The sequence below is a fragment of the Grampus griseus genome (assembly GCF_964374135.1).
Source record: "Grampus griseus genome assembly, chromosome: 6".
Classification (NCBI taxonomy): domain Eukaryota; kingdom Metazoa; phylum Chordata; class Mammalia; order Artiodactyla; family Delphinidae; genus Grampus; species Grampus griseus.
Window position 1 is genome coordinate 59,530,206 of NC_139000.1, and position 17,627 is coordinate 59,547,832.

Below are 17,627 nucleotides of genomic sequence, written 5' to 3' on the forward strand. Positions count from 1 at the left end.
AACTGGAAAAGGAGTGTTGTAATTAAATGTGAGTTTCTACTAAACGATCACGAAAACTTTCTTACCACCAATAGTGCCTTGGAAGTCATTTTTAAAACAGAGCATTTTCAAAACTCCGAGGTTTCTTTCTGCAACCCATTTTATGTCCTCACCTCTACCTAGGAGATAGATATGTCTGCACTCTACAAAGAATTCCAGGAAACTAAGTCATTGCCAAGGCCATTTGAGAGGTTGAATTGGCTCGAGTTGGATGCAGGTTTAATGTAACAAATCAGCCCGACTGTATTCTAGTTCTTGGTATATCTTTTGGGCTTGCTAAGTCATTCAGACCTGGGAAAGATTCTGACTTACTAAGAATTTTTAGAAGGGGTCCCTATCTTCACAGCTAGACTTAAAATGTATGGCTTCTGACAGGAATGCCTGGAAAATAATCATTCACTTCTCTCCATCAATTCCATGTTATCCCAAGGGTTTGTTCAACAGATGGACATAATTTGCATATTTGACTACCACAGTTTTCTTAATTGTATTTTCCCAGCATACTTTATTATATTTGCAGTTTATTAGGTTTCCCTTAGAATTTCACTTTGAAAATCATACACAACATATATTAAGTTATCATATTTCCTACATAGTAGACCTCCCTGCAAAATCTAGCTCTTAGAAGATTTAGGCATTTAGGATACATTGAAAATCTATTACCATACTTTAAGCTCAACTGTAACATATCTCAAAATTATTTATATGTCTATTTTGTTATAAGCCTTCACATTTTAGTTAAAAATATGTCAAAATATATTTTTATGTCAGAATATTACATAATTCAGTAGCTGTGTACAGTATTTCAATCTTTAATGTTAATTTTGTCTTAAAATCTATTGTCAATCTCTAACAAATGCCTAGACCATTCATCATTAGAAACTTAATTCTTTTTCAACCCAGAAATAAAATAAAAAGATCCAAAAGAGAGCCAAGAAAAGTCATACTGCCATTAAGGGGGGAAGCGAAATGATATGTCATTACCATTATGATTTTAGTTTGCATGTGGGACCAGTTTTGTAAGTACAAAATACTTCTAAATAAATAAAAATCTTACCTTAAACAAGACATTTCTGAAGAGGGCTCACCATATTAAAAAAGCTTGGTTTTTAAAATATATTTTAAAAATATGCACTTATAACATTGTTGTATACTAATTATAGGGAAGAAACCAAGTATTCTTTTGCTATTTTTAAGATCTAGTCTCTGATTCTCAAATAAAAACAAATGGCAGTGGAGCAATTTTGTATTACTTCACATGAGACACAGAGCTGTTTTAACATTAAGTATCAAAAATGTGTACTTTTCTTTAAATGTATAAAAGTTCATCAGGATCCCCAAAGAGGCCAATTCACATACAGTTATGGGATTAATATGAAGGTGGAAAAAAATTCTTATCTAAAAATAGTGGATAACAATATATAGCCAACTATCTTACATCGAGAAATACTTTTCTAACTTACTGTGTTAATTGTGAGCTTTGAAGGAACAATTAAATGGGATAATTCAGTAGTGTAGGTTCAAATGTAATCATTCTTTAAACTTTATTCTGGTGACTATCCACAGAAGCAGTACATCCTCCTACAGAGGATTTTGAAAATCTGGGTGGCAGTGTGTTTTTGTTTTTGTTTTTGTTTTGTCAGAATGATTTAGGGCAATACAGGAACTTTAGTAGGGAGAGCCAGGGCGTCTTGCAATGTGTAGGACAGTCCTGCACTACAAAGAAGGCTGTCACATCCTGTATGGTTTTGAACGTCTGGCCTGGCATCAAGAGGAAGAAAATATATATAGTTACTTGAGCCTAAACCTTAACACTCTTTGGCATATAAGCATAAAGAACTTTTGCACACTGAGTCTCCACAAGGTAATCTCTATCTAAATCAAGGAAAGATTAAACTTACGAAAGCTTTCTTTGAACCAATATTTTTTCTATTAGACATAATCACATTACCTACATGGGAATCCACTCATGATGTTTGAATTGCAATAAAATAAATCTGTATTTATTAAAGACATTCTACGCATAGATGTAGGCATCTTATTATTTTATTAGGTTGTCATACTAGCATAGCCCAAATAGTAATAAAATAAAATCAATGTAATTATTTTATTGTAAATTTCTCAACCTTTATTTCTCCTTTATGTTATCATTGTAGAATTCTATTCATGTAGTAATTTTATGTTTCATTTCCAGATAGTGAAAGAGAATTATAAAATACATGCTAAAAAATAAAATGCAATCTAAAAAAAAAAAATCGTTATGAAGAACCTAGGGGCAGGACAGGAATAAAGATGCAGATGTAGAGAATGGACTTGAGGACACGGGGAGGGGGAAGGGTAAGCTGGGACGAAGTGAGAGAGTGGCACGGACTTATATATACACTACCAACTGTAAAACAGACAGCTAGTGGGAAGCAGTCGCATAGCACAGGGAGATCTGCTGGGTGCTTTGTGACCACCTAGAGGGGTGGGATAGGGAGGGTGGGAGGGAGACGCAAGAGGGAGGAGATATGGGGATATAGGTATATGTATAGCTGATTCACTTTGTTATAAAGCAGAAACTAACACACCATTGTAAAGCAATTATACTCCAATAAAGATGTTAAAAAAAAAAAGAAAATGCATCAGTTCTAGTAGGGTTGAGAATAGCTGTTATAGCAGAATAATAATAAAAGTTTGGACACCTTATTATGCATTATCATGGCTGAGACTTTAGTGGCATGAGTCCATAGGAAATAGGATGACTTTTGAGTCCAGAGAATGTTGAAAATAACAGTTAAAATGCTATGAAAACAAGAGCTCCAGGAAAGAAATGTGAGAGTAAATATGTAAAAGTGTAGAAAAAGAGAATAAAAGCTGTGACAGAAGAGCACATAATAAAAGATCATCTATGGTGTTAAGTAGGTAAGAAATTAGCTTCTCTATGATACAAGAAAAGTAAATTACAGACCTACATCCCTCATGAGAATAGACATAGAATTAACAATATCATTTAAGAATGCTATAACAGTACAAAAAATATGAAAAAGATAATAAAACATGACCTGGTGGGTTTATGGTTTATGGAGTTTAAGATAGGATTGGCATGCAAAAATCTACCAATATAATTCATCATGTTAACAGAAAAAAAAAAGAAAAAAGAAATATGACTGTCTCAAAAGATGCATTAAAATATAACAAAAATTCAAAATCCATTCATGATAAAAACTCTCAGCAAAATATAAACAAAGAAACTCAAACTCAAAAAGGAATCTATGAAAAAAACTTTACTTAACAGCATACTTAACAAAGAAAGACAAATGTTTACACTCTAAGGTCAAAAACAAACGAAGGATGTCTGTTCTCACTACTTATACTAAACATTGTACTAGTGTCCCAGACAAAATAATAAGGCAAAAGAAAGTAGAAGACACACAGATTGAAAAGGAACACGTAAAACTGTCTTTATGTGCAGACAATATGATCATCTACATAAAAAAAAAACCTAAAGAATACAGAAGAAAGCTAGATCTAGGAAGTGAGTTTAGAAAGGTTTCAGAATACAAGATTGATATACAAAAATCAATTTTATTTCTCTATGCTAGCAATGAACAATCAGAATTGAAACTACAAAACAATATAATTAAAGAAAGAATGAAAAATGAAATGCCCAGAGATAACTAACAAAAATTATGCACATTATAGTATGCCTACACAATGGACTACTACTCAAAAATAAAAAGTACCAGACTCTTCTATACACAGCAACATAGAAGAGCTCAGAATGATGATGAGCAAAAGTAGCTATGGAAAAATGCAGTGCATACTGCATATTCTGATTCACATAAAACCACTGCTCCATCAGGGAAGCCCGGAGCAGGATTATTTTTGATTCTCTATCCTCTTTTCAAAAACAGAAGTGTTGCTCTTCATTTGCTCTATTTCTTTTAACTCCCATAAAAAATTTCATCTTTTCTCAAAAACGTTAGGTTGAAATGCTGAAGCCATTTGACTATATACTAGGCCTTATCTCATTTGAGATACATTTCTGTATAATCAGTCAATTCTCACAATAGATTACGATATCGTGATTTAGATGGATCAAATCTAGAAAAAATATTCATTTATTCATGCAACAGAAATATATGAGTTCCTACTATGTGCCAGGCACTATGCTAGATCCAAGGATATAATGATGAGTGCAGTTTTATTTGAGTGTTAGCGATAGGAATTGAATCAAAATTTATCTTTGGGGCTTCCCTGGTGGTGCAGTGGTTGAGAGTCTGCCTGCCCATGCAGGGGACACGGGCTCGTGCCCCGGTCCGGGAAGATCCCACATGCCACGGAGCGGCTGGGCCCGTGAGCCATGGCCACTGAGCCTGCGCGTCCGGAGCCTGTGCTCCGCAACGGGAGACACCACAACAGTGAGAGGCCCGCGTACCGCCAAAAAAAAAAAAAAAAAAAAAAATTTATCTTTGTATTGCTGATTATAACATCCTGCTTCTTTAGTATTATGTACAATCAATCAGCTTGAAGACTTGCCTGATTTAAAAGAATTCTACGGCTTGGATAGAATCAATGGATACTTTTCTCTCTGGTATTGAAGAAACAGTACAATTTACCTCAATTAGGTGAGCTGATGACTACATATTTTATAAAGTTGCTACTTCTCTCTGGATGTGACCAACAGACTGACATAACATTTCTCCAGCAGAAAATAGACAGAATATGCAAAATGTCACCATGTCTATGCTGGGTTAAGAAAAACAGAGAGTCAGAAAATGGTTATGTTTCCAAAATGTAAAGTTTAATAGTTGATACAAGTCTCTGACTCTAAACTAGGGCTTCTGTTTTCACAGCCTGAGGCAATTCAGTTTCCACTGTCCCTTTACACTTTATGAACATTTCTGCCTGATACCTTTCAAAAACCCAAGGATATTCACTCTTGGGAAGGAAGTTATTCAAAGAAAATCTTCTTTAACGTCATGCTTATTTCTCCCTGAAGTTACTGCTTTGAGGATAATAGTTTTCTTTGACTATGAAAACTGAATGGTTTCCACATTTATATTCTGCCTTGTATAAGCATTTGGCCACAGCTGTAATGGCTAGTGCTTTTGAGACAAGTTTAATTTTCTTTTCATGTTAAATGGTAATGTTTTCATGTTTATTACTTTGTTTACTTAGTGTATCACAAAATTTACTCTTGGCTGTGGAGGTTTGATCATAATATGCATTTTATTAGTCAGATCTCGTATTCCATAATAGCCCAGACTTACGTTACTGTTTTAATTTGAGTCCTCATCAATATCCTCCCACCTGTACAATTTCAATAGCTCCACTTAACTGATTTTCAACCAACACTCTCTACTCTCTTCCCTGTAAGATCCACCCTTCAGACTGTTGCCACCACAGTTCCCTTCAGAAATCCCATAAGACACCAAAAAAAAAAAAAAGATATATATCTTTTCTTCATCAATGCACATACACATAGTAGTAGTAATAACTACAAATACCTGGCATATAAACCCTTCACAATCTGGTCCCCACCTCTAATTTCTGACATACAGAGAGCCCTCATTTACTACTAACGACTTTTTTTCATTGTTACGATCTTGGTATCCCATTCACACTTTGAGCTCTCGATGAAGAGCAACCTCTCTGTGAATCACTACTTGGCCCTCCTTAGAGGGTTAGTCATTCTATTCTTGCATTCTTAAAGTACATCAATCTTTCATATCCACTGTGCCTTCAATGAGCTCTAATATTTGTTTCAAAGCATCCTCATTAAGCTGTGATCTCCCTCAGAGCAGAGATATTGATTAATGCAATTCTGCATCCCTGTGCCCATCACCATGCCCTGTACACAGTAACTAGTTAATAAATGTTTTTTAGATACAGGATTCTGGATGCATCTTTACAAATGCAGTGATGTGCATGGCAAGAGAAGACAGCCGAGCAAGTTTCTGTGGACGTTAAAGAGATATGAACACAGAGATCTGAGTTTATGGTCAATATAGATTTTCTTTTTCAAACCAAAGCTGGTTATGAGATTGAACAGGAATAAAAATCCCTCTTGAATTCTGGATATGAATAACGAATCATCCCATCAAAAGGAAAAATTAAAAGTTTGTTTCAAACTAGTTCAAACTGTAGAGCCTCTGTTGAAAATGCAGTGGTCCATATGGATAAGGTTAGTGGAAGTGATGGAAGTTCAAACAATGTTTAAAACAGGGAGAAAAACTATGTTTGCTGCTTCTAAATTGAACAAAGATTTTAGAATGCTTTCCCCTCTTATCAGGGCTCTACTTTTATAAGCATTCTGCTTTCTAGGTGATTCTATATTGACTTGTCTAAGCCCAAGGCATAATCTTTTAGACTCCAGACATGTGCTATAAGTCTGCTTGACAGTTCATTACACAATTTGTTTTGATTATCAGTATACTGGGAAACTCTTCTCATCCTCCTATTTCTTAATAATTAATTATAAAAATGAAACAATTTATCAATGAAAGCCTGTTAGAACATTAACACAGTATACCTGACTGTCCAAAGAAATGTTATTTATAATTATGTCCTAATTTAAGGTTTGACATTTTCCACTTTATTGAAAAACATACTACCCTAAACATAGTGAAAAATAAAATGAGATTCCATCATAACCCAGCTGAGAAAAAAATAGAATCCTATAAATTCTGGACCAGTTTTCCTCCTAGGATACATTAGTTGTATGTTGTAGAACCCTGTGTACAGCAGAGATATCATTAATGATAATAAATATATATCCCTTTAAGTACAGATAACTTGAGGTTTTGATGTAAAGTCATATGGTTCATATTTAATAGGATAATCAAAATAATTAATAATTTGAAATATTTAAACAATCATGTTACCTATGATTTCCTAAATATAATCATAATACTTTCAGTAAAATTATTGCTTACAAAGAGCATAACTGCCTGCTCAGTTAATATTCACTAATAGCCTAGTATGTGTAAGATAAGCTAGGTGACCCCAAAGACACTGAACTATATATATATATATATATACATATATATATATATATATATATATATATATATATATATATATACTAGCTCTTTTCTTGCATTACACACTTTGATAGAAAAAGGAATGGCTTGTTTTTTAAAGGTATGTGGTTAGTACAGTTTTGTTAGATGTGTGAATGAATCCATGAACAATGAAATAAACAAAACATGGAGTAAGAGATAGTCCTTCTAAATGAACTTATTTACAAAACAGAAACACACTCACAGACTCAGAGAACGAACTTATGGTTATGAGGCGGGGGGAAGAGTTGGGGGAAGGGATACTTAGGGAGTTTGGGATCGACATGTACACACTGCCATATTTAAAATGGATAACCAACAAGGACCTACTATATAGCACAGAGAACTCTTCTCAATGTTATGTGGCAGCCTGGATGGGATGGGAGTTCGGGGGAGAATGGATACATGTATATGTATGGCTGAGTCCCTGTGCTGTCCACCTGAAACTATCACAACATTGTTAATCGGCTATACTCCAATATAAAATAAAAAGTAAAAAAAAAAGAAAAGAAATAGTCCTTCTACCAAGGCATTTAATCTGGTGGGGTGTGTGTGTGTGTGTGTGTGTGTTGAGGAGGGATGCGGGGTGTGGCAGGGACTTGGATGAATCCGTGAGATTGATCAAGTAGATGAGGCAGTATACAAAGGGTCCAAAGTTAAGTGAACTCAAATAAGGCAGAGGCAAGATCAAGTCAGAAAATCAAAAAAGGCTTCAAGAATGAGATATTTTGAAGAATTAAATTTTAACAGATATTACAAGCCAATTCAGTGATACAACACTTTCTATCAAAAAGCAAGTGCTGAACACTAAAGCAATACGAATCACGTTAGAAAACGGATACTCCCTATTTTATATTTCCTTTGGTCTAGTGAGCATCTTTCTCATGGATCCTGTCTTCTAAACCTATGAACAATCATGTGGCCACAGTAGTAGTTAAAAGAATAACCTAAGTTTGAAATACAACTATGCAAATCACTAGGTATATACGCTTTGGAAGTTTATTTAGTCTTTCTAAGCATAAGTCTCCTTATCTATAAAGTGGAAGATTAACATTTAAACTGACTTGATTGTTTAAAGGATCTTCTGCAAAATGCATAAACAATAACAGACACAGACTAAAACCTCAAGAAAGTGTAGCTACTTTTCATTTTCTTCTTCATCTCTATCATCATCATTTAACAATATTTCTGCTGTAGGTTATTTAGTTGCACTCTGAAAGAGTTAGAGGTTTTTTTTGTTGTTGTTTTAAATTTTTTTGGCAGCACAGTGCAGCATGCGGGATCTTAGCTCCCCAACCAGGGATCAAACCTGCACCCCCTGCAGTGGAAGTGTGGAGTCTTAATCACTGGACCACCAGGGAATTCCAAGAGCTATTTAAGATATATACCTTTAGGCAGTTAATACTGGTAGATGTACTGTGAGCACAAAATAAATACTCATTAACTTAAGGAATACTCTGTAGACACATAAAACTGTACTAAGGGGAAAGATTTTTTTGCATGCATAAAATGTAACTGTAACTTTATTAGAAAATTAAACATTTTTCATCTTTGATTAAAAGGTGTTACTGAAATTAAAAGTAGTTTCACTAGGCATTATTGTTAATTGGTCTTATTAATGAGAAACCTATATACCTAGAGGGACAATAGCATCTCAAATTTCCATGCCTAAATGGTATTTTCTGAGTTAGACTTCATAAAGTTGCAACTTGAACTTAATCATTTCTGATTAAGATCCATGCTTTAGAAAATTGAAAGGAATGCCATGCCTATTTTCCTCCTAGATAAATTAAAATAATAAGATCCCTATTAAAACTCTATTAATTCCCTGAAAAGTTAATCCCCAAACAGTAATAAGTTGGGCACAAAATCTATTTCTACAGAGTAACTTTTAAGCAATGTTTTAGCAAAATGTTTATTTTCATAATTTACACACACATTACCATATACTGTGAACACTTTATGAGGCAACATTTCATGGATTTAGCATTATTCCCAGTTATAGTTGCTGTCACATTTGTGTCATTTCCACAGATATTTCCCCCTAAATGACCTAACATTATTTGTGCATTTAATGTTGGTTTATAGGCTTGTAGAAGTAAAAAAAATTCACTTATCTCACTGTTTTTCATATTTATTTGTATTCTGTCTTGGAAGTCAGAGGAGAGGGAGAATAGGGCAAGAGAAAGACGAGGATTGTGTTCCAGACAACAGAGGAAGGAATACAGCAACCACATAAAACTCTAGGAGGTGATGGGGAGTGGTAGAGAGTGGAGACAAACAGTAAGAGTTAATAGTGTCAAGAGGAGGCTGAGAGGGGACTGAGGCTCCGAGTCAGTGTTTTTTGGGGTGGTCCTAGGTAATTTTTAAACAATTCTGTCCCACACTTAGGAACATAGATAAAAAATTAAGCTCATAACCTACCACAGCCTCTGGCATGAAGTTGGGATACTACTAACCCTAAGTTGGGCAGACAAAGCACGGATTGAAGAACTCCTTGGGAAAAAATGTAGGGAATTGTGCAAAAATGAGCTGCTCACCAAAGCAAGAAATTCTATTTTTCCAATGTGGATCACTATAATCATTAGTTTTATATAGCTTCGAAGAGAAGCTTATAGAAAAAAAAAAAAAAAAGGAACAAAAAGAAAAAAAGAGACTGCCATAACAAATCAGACTGAAGAGCATCATTTTCTGATAAGAATTTAGGCAGTCTAAATCTCCATGGGATTTCCTGGGAGCCTGAGTTCTCTGGAACATGCTCTTAGACATTTCATTCAACTAAGGGCATGTACTTCTCCCATGGAGTGAGATGGTTTTGGAGAGTTTGGGTTAGGTCAGAAATCTTATGTCAGGGGATAAAAAGGATGACTAAAACGTGACCTTTATTCATGAGAAGTGTATGATCTTTAGCAATACTGACAATTTCCACTCAAATTCAATTTTGTAGTCTATTACAGGGAATTTATACTCCTAAGGGGGTAGTAGTGTGTGGTAGCCTAGAAACTTGGTCCACTGAATCATGTAATGCATCCCTACTGCTTTTGTGTGCCTTCTTTTTCAAGTCAAGATGTTACTTCTGTAAATCTTACAAATCTGAAGTCAGCAAATTCAACCTGCATTTAAAAATATTCACCACCAGACGCAGTGGTTGGGAGACCGCCTGCCAGTGCAGGGGACGCGGGTTCGTGCCCCGGTCTGGGAGGATCCCGCGTGCCGCGGAGCGGCTGGGCCCGTGGGCCATGGCCGCTGAGCCTGCGCGTCCGGAGCCTGTGCTCCGCAACGGGAGAGGCCGTGGCAGTGAGAGGCCTGCATACAGCAAAAAAAAAAAAAAAAAAAAAAAAAAAATTCACCACCAGGTAAGTGATTAAAGGCTATTTCAAGACATCTCTACTTTTATCTCTCTTGCAATGTTTGCACTGTGAGTAGCATGGGGAAACTTTACAGCTATTAGTCCCTGAAGAAAAGATCAAGCGATTGTCCCCCTTGTGAAAAGTAAACTAGTTCTCTTTTCCTGTTTTGTTCAGCATGCTCTTTACAACAAAAATGACATTATCATACTCGATTTTTTTCTGTGACTAACACTTATGGTAACTCTCAGATTTTCTTTTGTTCCAAGACCGGCAGGAGCCATGAGAAAGAGCTGAAATTTTGACCTGGTGATAGCCAAGACTGGACCTCAAAATGTCCTTTTCTTGTGGCTGGTTTGACACCATTAGGAAAGAACAAGCTGTCTAGGTAATTACTCTGTCTGTCAAGAGAAAAGGCCTCTTGAAAGTTGGACATTTGGCCACCTACAAAGTAGGTAGAGGAACTTAACTAAAATCTAATTCATGACCAGATGTAGAAATTAACATTTTATTTTTAAATTTTCATCACATTATTTCAAACATAGTTTCCCATTTGTTTGTTTTATAAGTACTAATACGAAGGACTTCTGTTTCTACAATTAGGCAATATTTAAATAGTGCTACCATAAACGCTATTTTCCTGTATTTTAGAGACTGGTAACAAATATTATAGATATTACAGATTCAGATTCATGTAAGTTTAGGTATTAGCAGCAAAATCTATAGATGATATGGCCTACAATAAACTATGGAAATTGGCTGCCACACTTGAAAAAAACAAATGCTTAAATATTTCCCTTTAAACACAATTAGACATAGGTTTACATTTGGAAATTCAGAAAAAAATGTTTATTTTGATTATTAATGTGTATTGTCAGAAAAAATGGCCATATCTAAATATTTCATACACTTGTCTAAAAAGAATATTGCTGGGGAAAAAAAAAACAACTAGGCTTTTATTCTAGTTACTGCACTTGTCAAACTCTATTTGAAGGAAAGTACATAGTAGGTATTATCTGAGGATTATGATAGCTTTGGCATAGCATAAAGTGAAACTTTATTGTTCTAAAGCATTTACACCAAGAGATGGGAAATGAAGATTCTGACTCTACAAAGATTCTATGAAGATTCTGAGACTATAAAAAAGTGAAAAAGCAAGTAATTTCCTTCAAGTTTCAAGTTTTAGGTAATAAAATATATGCCATGTATGTTCTATGACCCCTCATTCATTTATATAACCAAATTTTAAATTAACCTGAATAATTTTATAAGTCATCTGAACAGTTTTTATATTTTTGGGCTCCTGCCAAGACAAGATGTTCTGGAACCAAATTCTGTAATGTCAAAGGGCCTAGAAAGTTTTTATAAGGTTTAGATTAGATTATCATCAGGTCAAAATTGGAGCCTCAAATGCAGCTTGGTTACTTTCAAGCTTTTCTCCAAATGATATTTAGCAAGAGATAATTAAGAAATAATCCCTGTTTAAACTTAATCTCAGTCCTAAAATCCTTTGATCCATCAACAGTTACTGAACATACAACATTCTAGTTACACAGGAGAAAACAAAATCTAAGTCAAAGGGAAAAGAATTCTTCATCTTCATGTCACTTAGAGCCTGCCAGGCAACCATAAGCTATATGCTGGTTTACTTCCCTTGAGCATATGTTCCAAGAATTTAAAAAGAGTCAAAGAAGAACTTGTTTATGTGCACATTATGTGTGTATCTGTATGTAAATATATCATACAGTTATTACACATAATTATCATTATATATTAAAATATTTAATTATATATAGTATTTAAAGAGACAAAAAATGTTTGACCATTTATAACCTCATACCCTTCCTGAAAAAAATATCAGATTATAAAACAATATACTGCAATTTAGTGCTAAAAAACATTTTTTATTTGTAAGAAATGTAAATGTTTATATAATTATATGATATGTATCAATAAAACAGCAATTCAATCAGTAGGACTACATAGGAGACCTTGAACAAGATGAAGAGTTTAGTACTGTTCATATATTTGTATCAAATGACTTGAAACTCAAAGAAAAACATTTAAAAAATAACTAAGTAAAAAAAAATGTTGAAATAATGTTCAAAACATGCAATTTTGGGTAATAATTATGTGGTTAACAAAATACTAGGCACTTTTTCCAGCACACTATAAATTAACCTTGACAATCATACTAAAACTACAGCATTTCTAATTTGAATTTTTAGACGTGAGTCTCTACGGTGCACAGATGTAAAGTAAGTAAATCAGGATCATGTGGTTAAAGAGTAGGTCCTCTAAATTAATATTATACTTCTCCCAATCTATTTCTGTTGTCTATTGAGAAGCAGTATAGGATAGAGGTTAAGAACCTAGTGTCTTCTGTATCTTCAGTTCAAGCTGTGTGACCTTGAACAAGTTATTTAACTCTGTTCTCTAACCTTTAAAATGGGGCAAAAATAGTATCCGTATTAAATGAATAGATGTTGTGAGATCTGAATGGCAATACATGTACACCATGTAGAACATCACAGAGCACACAGTAAGTTTACAATGTTATCTAATATTACTAGGGATTCACTCTTTGACCCTTAGGGAGTTACTCTGGCAGATTACATTTTCCTACAACAGCCGTTACAATAAACCACTAGCTCATCTCACAACGTGACCTTGCGCTACTCCATCAAGAGGTTGAGTCCATGTCTTCTTTCCTTGAAGCTGGGTGAAACTTTGTCACAGTCACAACCAATAGAACTTGATGGAAATGAAGTTATATGACTTCCAAAGTTAGATCATAAAAGGATGATCGTGTGTCTGCCTCTCTGTTTCCGTGTCACTCTGATTCCGTCCCTGACTTTGTCTTCCTCTGTCTCTGTCTCTCTCTCTTTCTACCCTTGCTGTTAGAATCCAGTCACCAGGTTGTAAGAAAGGACCAGTCATATATATGTAGGGTATGTGTACACATTCCAGCCAAAATCTCCAGCTAAATTCTAGTCAAGAGCCACCATCAACTGCCTGACATGTGAGTGATAAAGACTCTGAAATAACACCAGTCCATTTTCATGAGATAACCTGAGCAAGAACCATCAAGCTGAGTCCAGTCACCCCCATGATGATGAGAGATACAAATGAGCAATCATTATTGTTTTAAGCCACCGTTTGGCGGGTGCTTTGTTATACAGAAATAACCAGCACAGTCACCAGGTTTTCTTTTGAAAAAATAAATGACTAAAAATAGGATAACTGAATACATTCCTGAATTTGCTTTTTTAAAAAATCTAGTTACTGAGCTGACGCATCTTTTTCTCCTAAATGTATAGATCTTATGTAGATATAGAGAGTCACAGCTAGATTTAATGAATTTTTCATTTTCTGCTACCCAGAAAGAAAGGGATGATCTATCCTTACTTTGAGCAAGGTTGGCATATGATGGTGAGCAAAAACAGCAAACACACATATGAAGGGTCTTTCTCCTAAGGTCAAGAGAAGAGTATTTCCATCAGCAACTACCACAGTGCCAGTACTTTGGGGTCCTTCTTACGGGATCAAATGCAAAGAGTTCTGATTCTTGATAAAGAAAACAAGGCAGATAGCAGCTAACTTGCCCAGACACATTGAGGATAACCATGAGGTGCTCTGATGCTCAGGGAAATGCAACCAACAAACTCTTTCAACACATAAAATGAAAAACCAATCATTGTCTTCCAATTTAAACATAATACTGGTATCTGAATTCAAAGTGTTGAATTTTAATTCAGTTGCATCACCCAGCTTTACATATCAAGTCTAGAGGCTTTGACTGTTTCAAGAACAATCTGTTGGACAAAGAAAGAAAAATCTCTCAGAGAGTGCCATTTGCTTGGGTAGTATCAGGCCCCGTAAGTGGACTTCTATAAACAGAGAAGCTCACTGAATTAATACACTGAAGAGAAAAAGAAGGGTAAATATTCCTGTAATTTTCACAAGGAATGAAAGAGGCTCATTATTCTCTCACTTTGAGAAACCGTTCTTCATTCAGGAAAGAAGCCCACGATAACTCTATAAAACAGAATATCACCCCTGCCAGCAATCTGGCTTTTTTCCAAAGAAAAATGCCGAAGGAAAAAAACTAAAACATTAAATAAGAGAAATTAATCCTAATTACATAGCTATAGAAATGTAATTATGTTGAAGATAATACAATGTTGCCATCTGACTTTAATGTTAAAGAAAGCATCTCGTCTCAGCAAAAACAAAACAAAAAATGTCCTAAGTAATCATAATAATGTCTGCTGAGGACAAGTCTAACTCACAGTCATACACTCCACATCCCCACCTCATTCTAAACAGTCAATTATTTATATTATATCATTTATAAATTGATACATGCTATAAGCTGGTAAATCATTTGTGGATTATATAAATGTAAAAATAAGTAACCAAATATAAAATCAGTTATTTAAAATCCAAAAGTAATAACTGTAAGGCTTTGATTTACCAAAATATGCTTAATAGTGTTTTGAATCTTTCTCCTGCTGATAAACAATATGAATTACATAATGAGATATATTTGTTTAATAGTTGGGCCAACTTATTCCAGCTTGTCAAATAGCCAAGACTATTTTTTTTTACTGCTGCGGGGCTGATGGCCATCTCTGTGTGTATGTTTTGTTTTGTTCTGTTTTGTTTGCCGTACGCGGGCCCCTCACTGTTGTGGCCTCTCCCGTTGCGGAGCAACAGGCTCCGGACGCGCAGGCTCGGCGGCCATGGCTCACGGGCGCAGCTGCTCCGCGGCACATGGGATCCTCCCGGACCGGGACACGAATCCGTGTCCCCTGCATCGGCAGGCGGACTCTCAACCAGTGAGCCACCAGGGAAGCCCTGTGTATATGTTTTAAAATCTTCACTGGATGGCAAAGGAATAAAGCATAAAAACAATTTAGCCCTAGATGGCTTTCTGTTTCAAGAAAGTTTGTGCTTGGTAACAATTAGGATTACTGAGGACTTTTAATTATCTCTGTGGTCCTTGCATTACAAACAGACTAAAAGGTTCCCAGAAGAATGGGGATCCTTTGACTGCCAGACATCGGAAGGAAAGACTGAGGTTAGAGACATTCCTCTGAACACAAACCCTGACACCATTTTTTCTCCTGCTCTGAGGTCACAAGGACCCACATGTACAGAATTTCTGTACGCTACAGTTTACATGTGTTTACTCTGGCTGGTGCCTGTCTCCCAGGAGACTCCTGATAAGCAACAAGAAATGTAGTCTCTGGTGATCAAAAGGACGAAGTCTTTGTCCTCCTCAGAAATTTTTTTTTTAAAATATGCATTACAGTGTTTTTACTTTCCCTTTATATGCTCTATAAAATTCCTTATTTATTAAAATCTTAGTAGTTATACTTTGTCTTGAGAAAACATGGCTTTGCAGATATGATATAAAGAAAAGGAAGAGGAAAATAATGACACCACCACCAATAATTAGTAAGAATCTTTAATTTGCCAGGCACAGTACAAAATAATTTTCCATCTGGCCCTGCTAACTTTAAACTGTTGCTATTTAAAATGAAGTGATCTTTTTAATGTTACTTTGTCAAGTGTTTCTTATTATTTCCTTTGGGCTATCTTTGCTATACACTTTGTGTCAATGATATGAGAAATTCAACTCATCAGTTAGGTATCTAATCAAGTCTTCTTTTCACTAAAAATAATTAGTGGCCACCAATGCCCCTATCACACAGGACAGCTCCCTAACATGTTCTACCTATTTCTCCAGGATTCACTATTCATCATACCCCTCTTGAAAATGCCAAGTTTCCTCTTGCCACAGAGCTTTGCACATGGTGTTTCCTTCTCCAGTAATTTCCATCCTTAATCCCTTTTGCCTGCAAATACTCCACTACACTTAACCCAAACTCCTTCCTCACATATCAGCTTAATCACCTCCTCAACTATTTCTTCCTTGATATGTTCACATTATGATAAATACATATCATATACATCATTATACACTCTCATATCAATGAACTCCATACATTAGACCATCCATATTAAAGTGAATTTTGGTTAATATTTGCCTTCTCAAGACTAAAAGCTCCAGGAGGGTGGGAAAAATTATACATTTTTTTCTTAATTAGTAGAGCAGCCGGCATAATGCTCAGTAAATGTTATTTAAAATAAAATAAATTAATTAATGAGTGAAGTTAAACTGGTTTTAGGTTTTGGCTTCTCAATTGATTTCCTGAGACACAAAGAGAAAAAGTATCTTATTTCTCACACCTTGCCTATAGCACATTAGTACAAAGCACAAGTGCTACTTCCTGGTTCCACCCAAATCTTTATATAATTAAGTATTAAGCCACCAACTAGGGAGAAAGTACTGATGAAGAAGGGCTCCAGGGGAGCTACAGCAAACCAGGAGCATCCTACAGGGCAAAATTGTCAAGGCAAAGAGTTCGGATCACCATCAGAGAGATGAATTCATAGCCAGCAGGAAAACAGCATGGGTCACATCCAGTTGGTTAGGCAAACATAGGAATATAAGGAAGAAAAATGATAGGAATATCCCAGAGAATTACAGGTGGTACCATCTGGGCTGACTGCTTAGTTCAAAATGATTGCCATGATGCCATAATACTTTTCCTCTTCTCATACTCCTCTCTGCTAGAATAGCTGAAGGATCCACAGGGCAGACTTATCTAGACCAGTCATTGGTTTTCAAGCTCCTAACCACCTCTCCTGGTTAATGGATGAGTAGGTTACTCAAGCCACTCCAATATGAATTCTCCCCCAGGAATTTTAAAACTCAGAATGAGATTAACTGTTCAATTGATTAAAAACCAATTAAAATGTTAAGATGCTAACAGTCATGTGCATCCATGGTATAAAAAGAAGACTGTCACTTCTGTAGTAAAAAATAATGAAACAGGCATGCACAGAGAAGGGGTGTGTGTGTGTGTGTGTGTGTGTGTGTGTGTGTGTGTGTGTGTGTGTGTGTGTGTGTGTGTGTGTGTGTGTGTAACGAAGCAAAAGAAGGGAAGATGGGAGAAAAGAAGGGGGAGTGAGGTGAGGGAGAAGATGGAAAAAGAAAGGGAGAAGGAGAGAGAGGAAGAGAGAAGGAGAGTGAAATATGACAGATTTCAAGTCCCCTTAATACTAGCCATGCTTCAGCCACTTCCACTCCTGACCCTCCCAAGGATTGGCTATGTGAACCCAA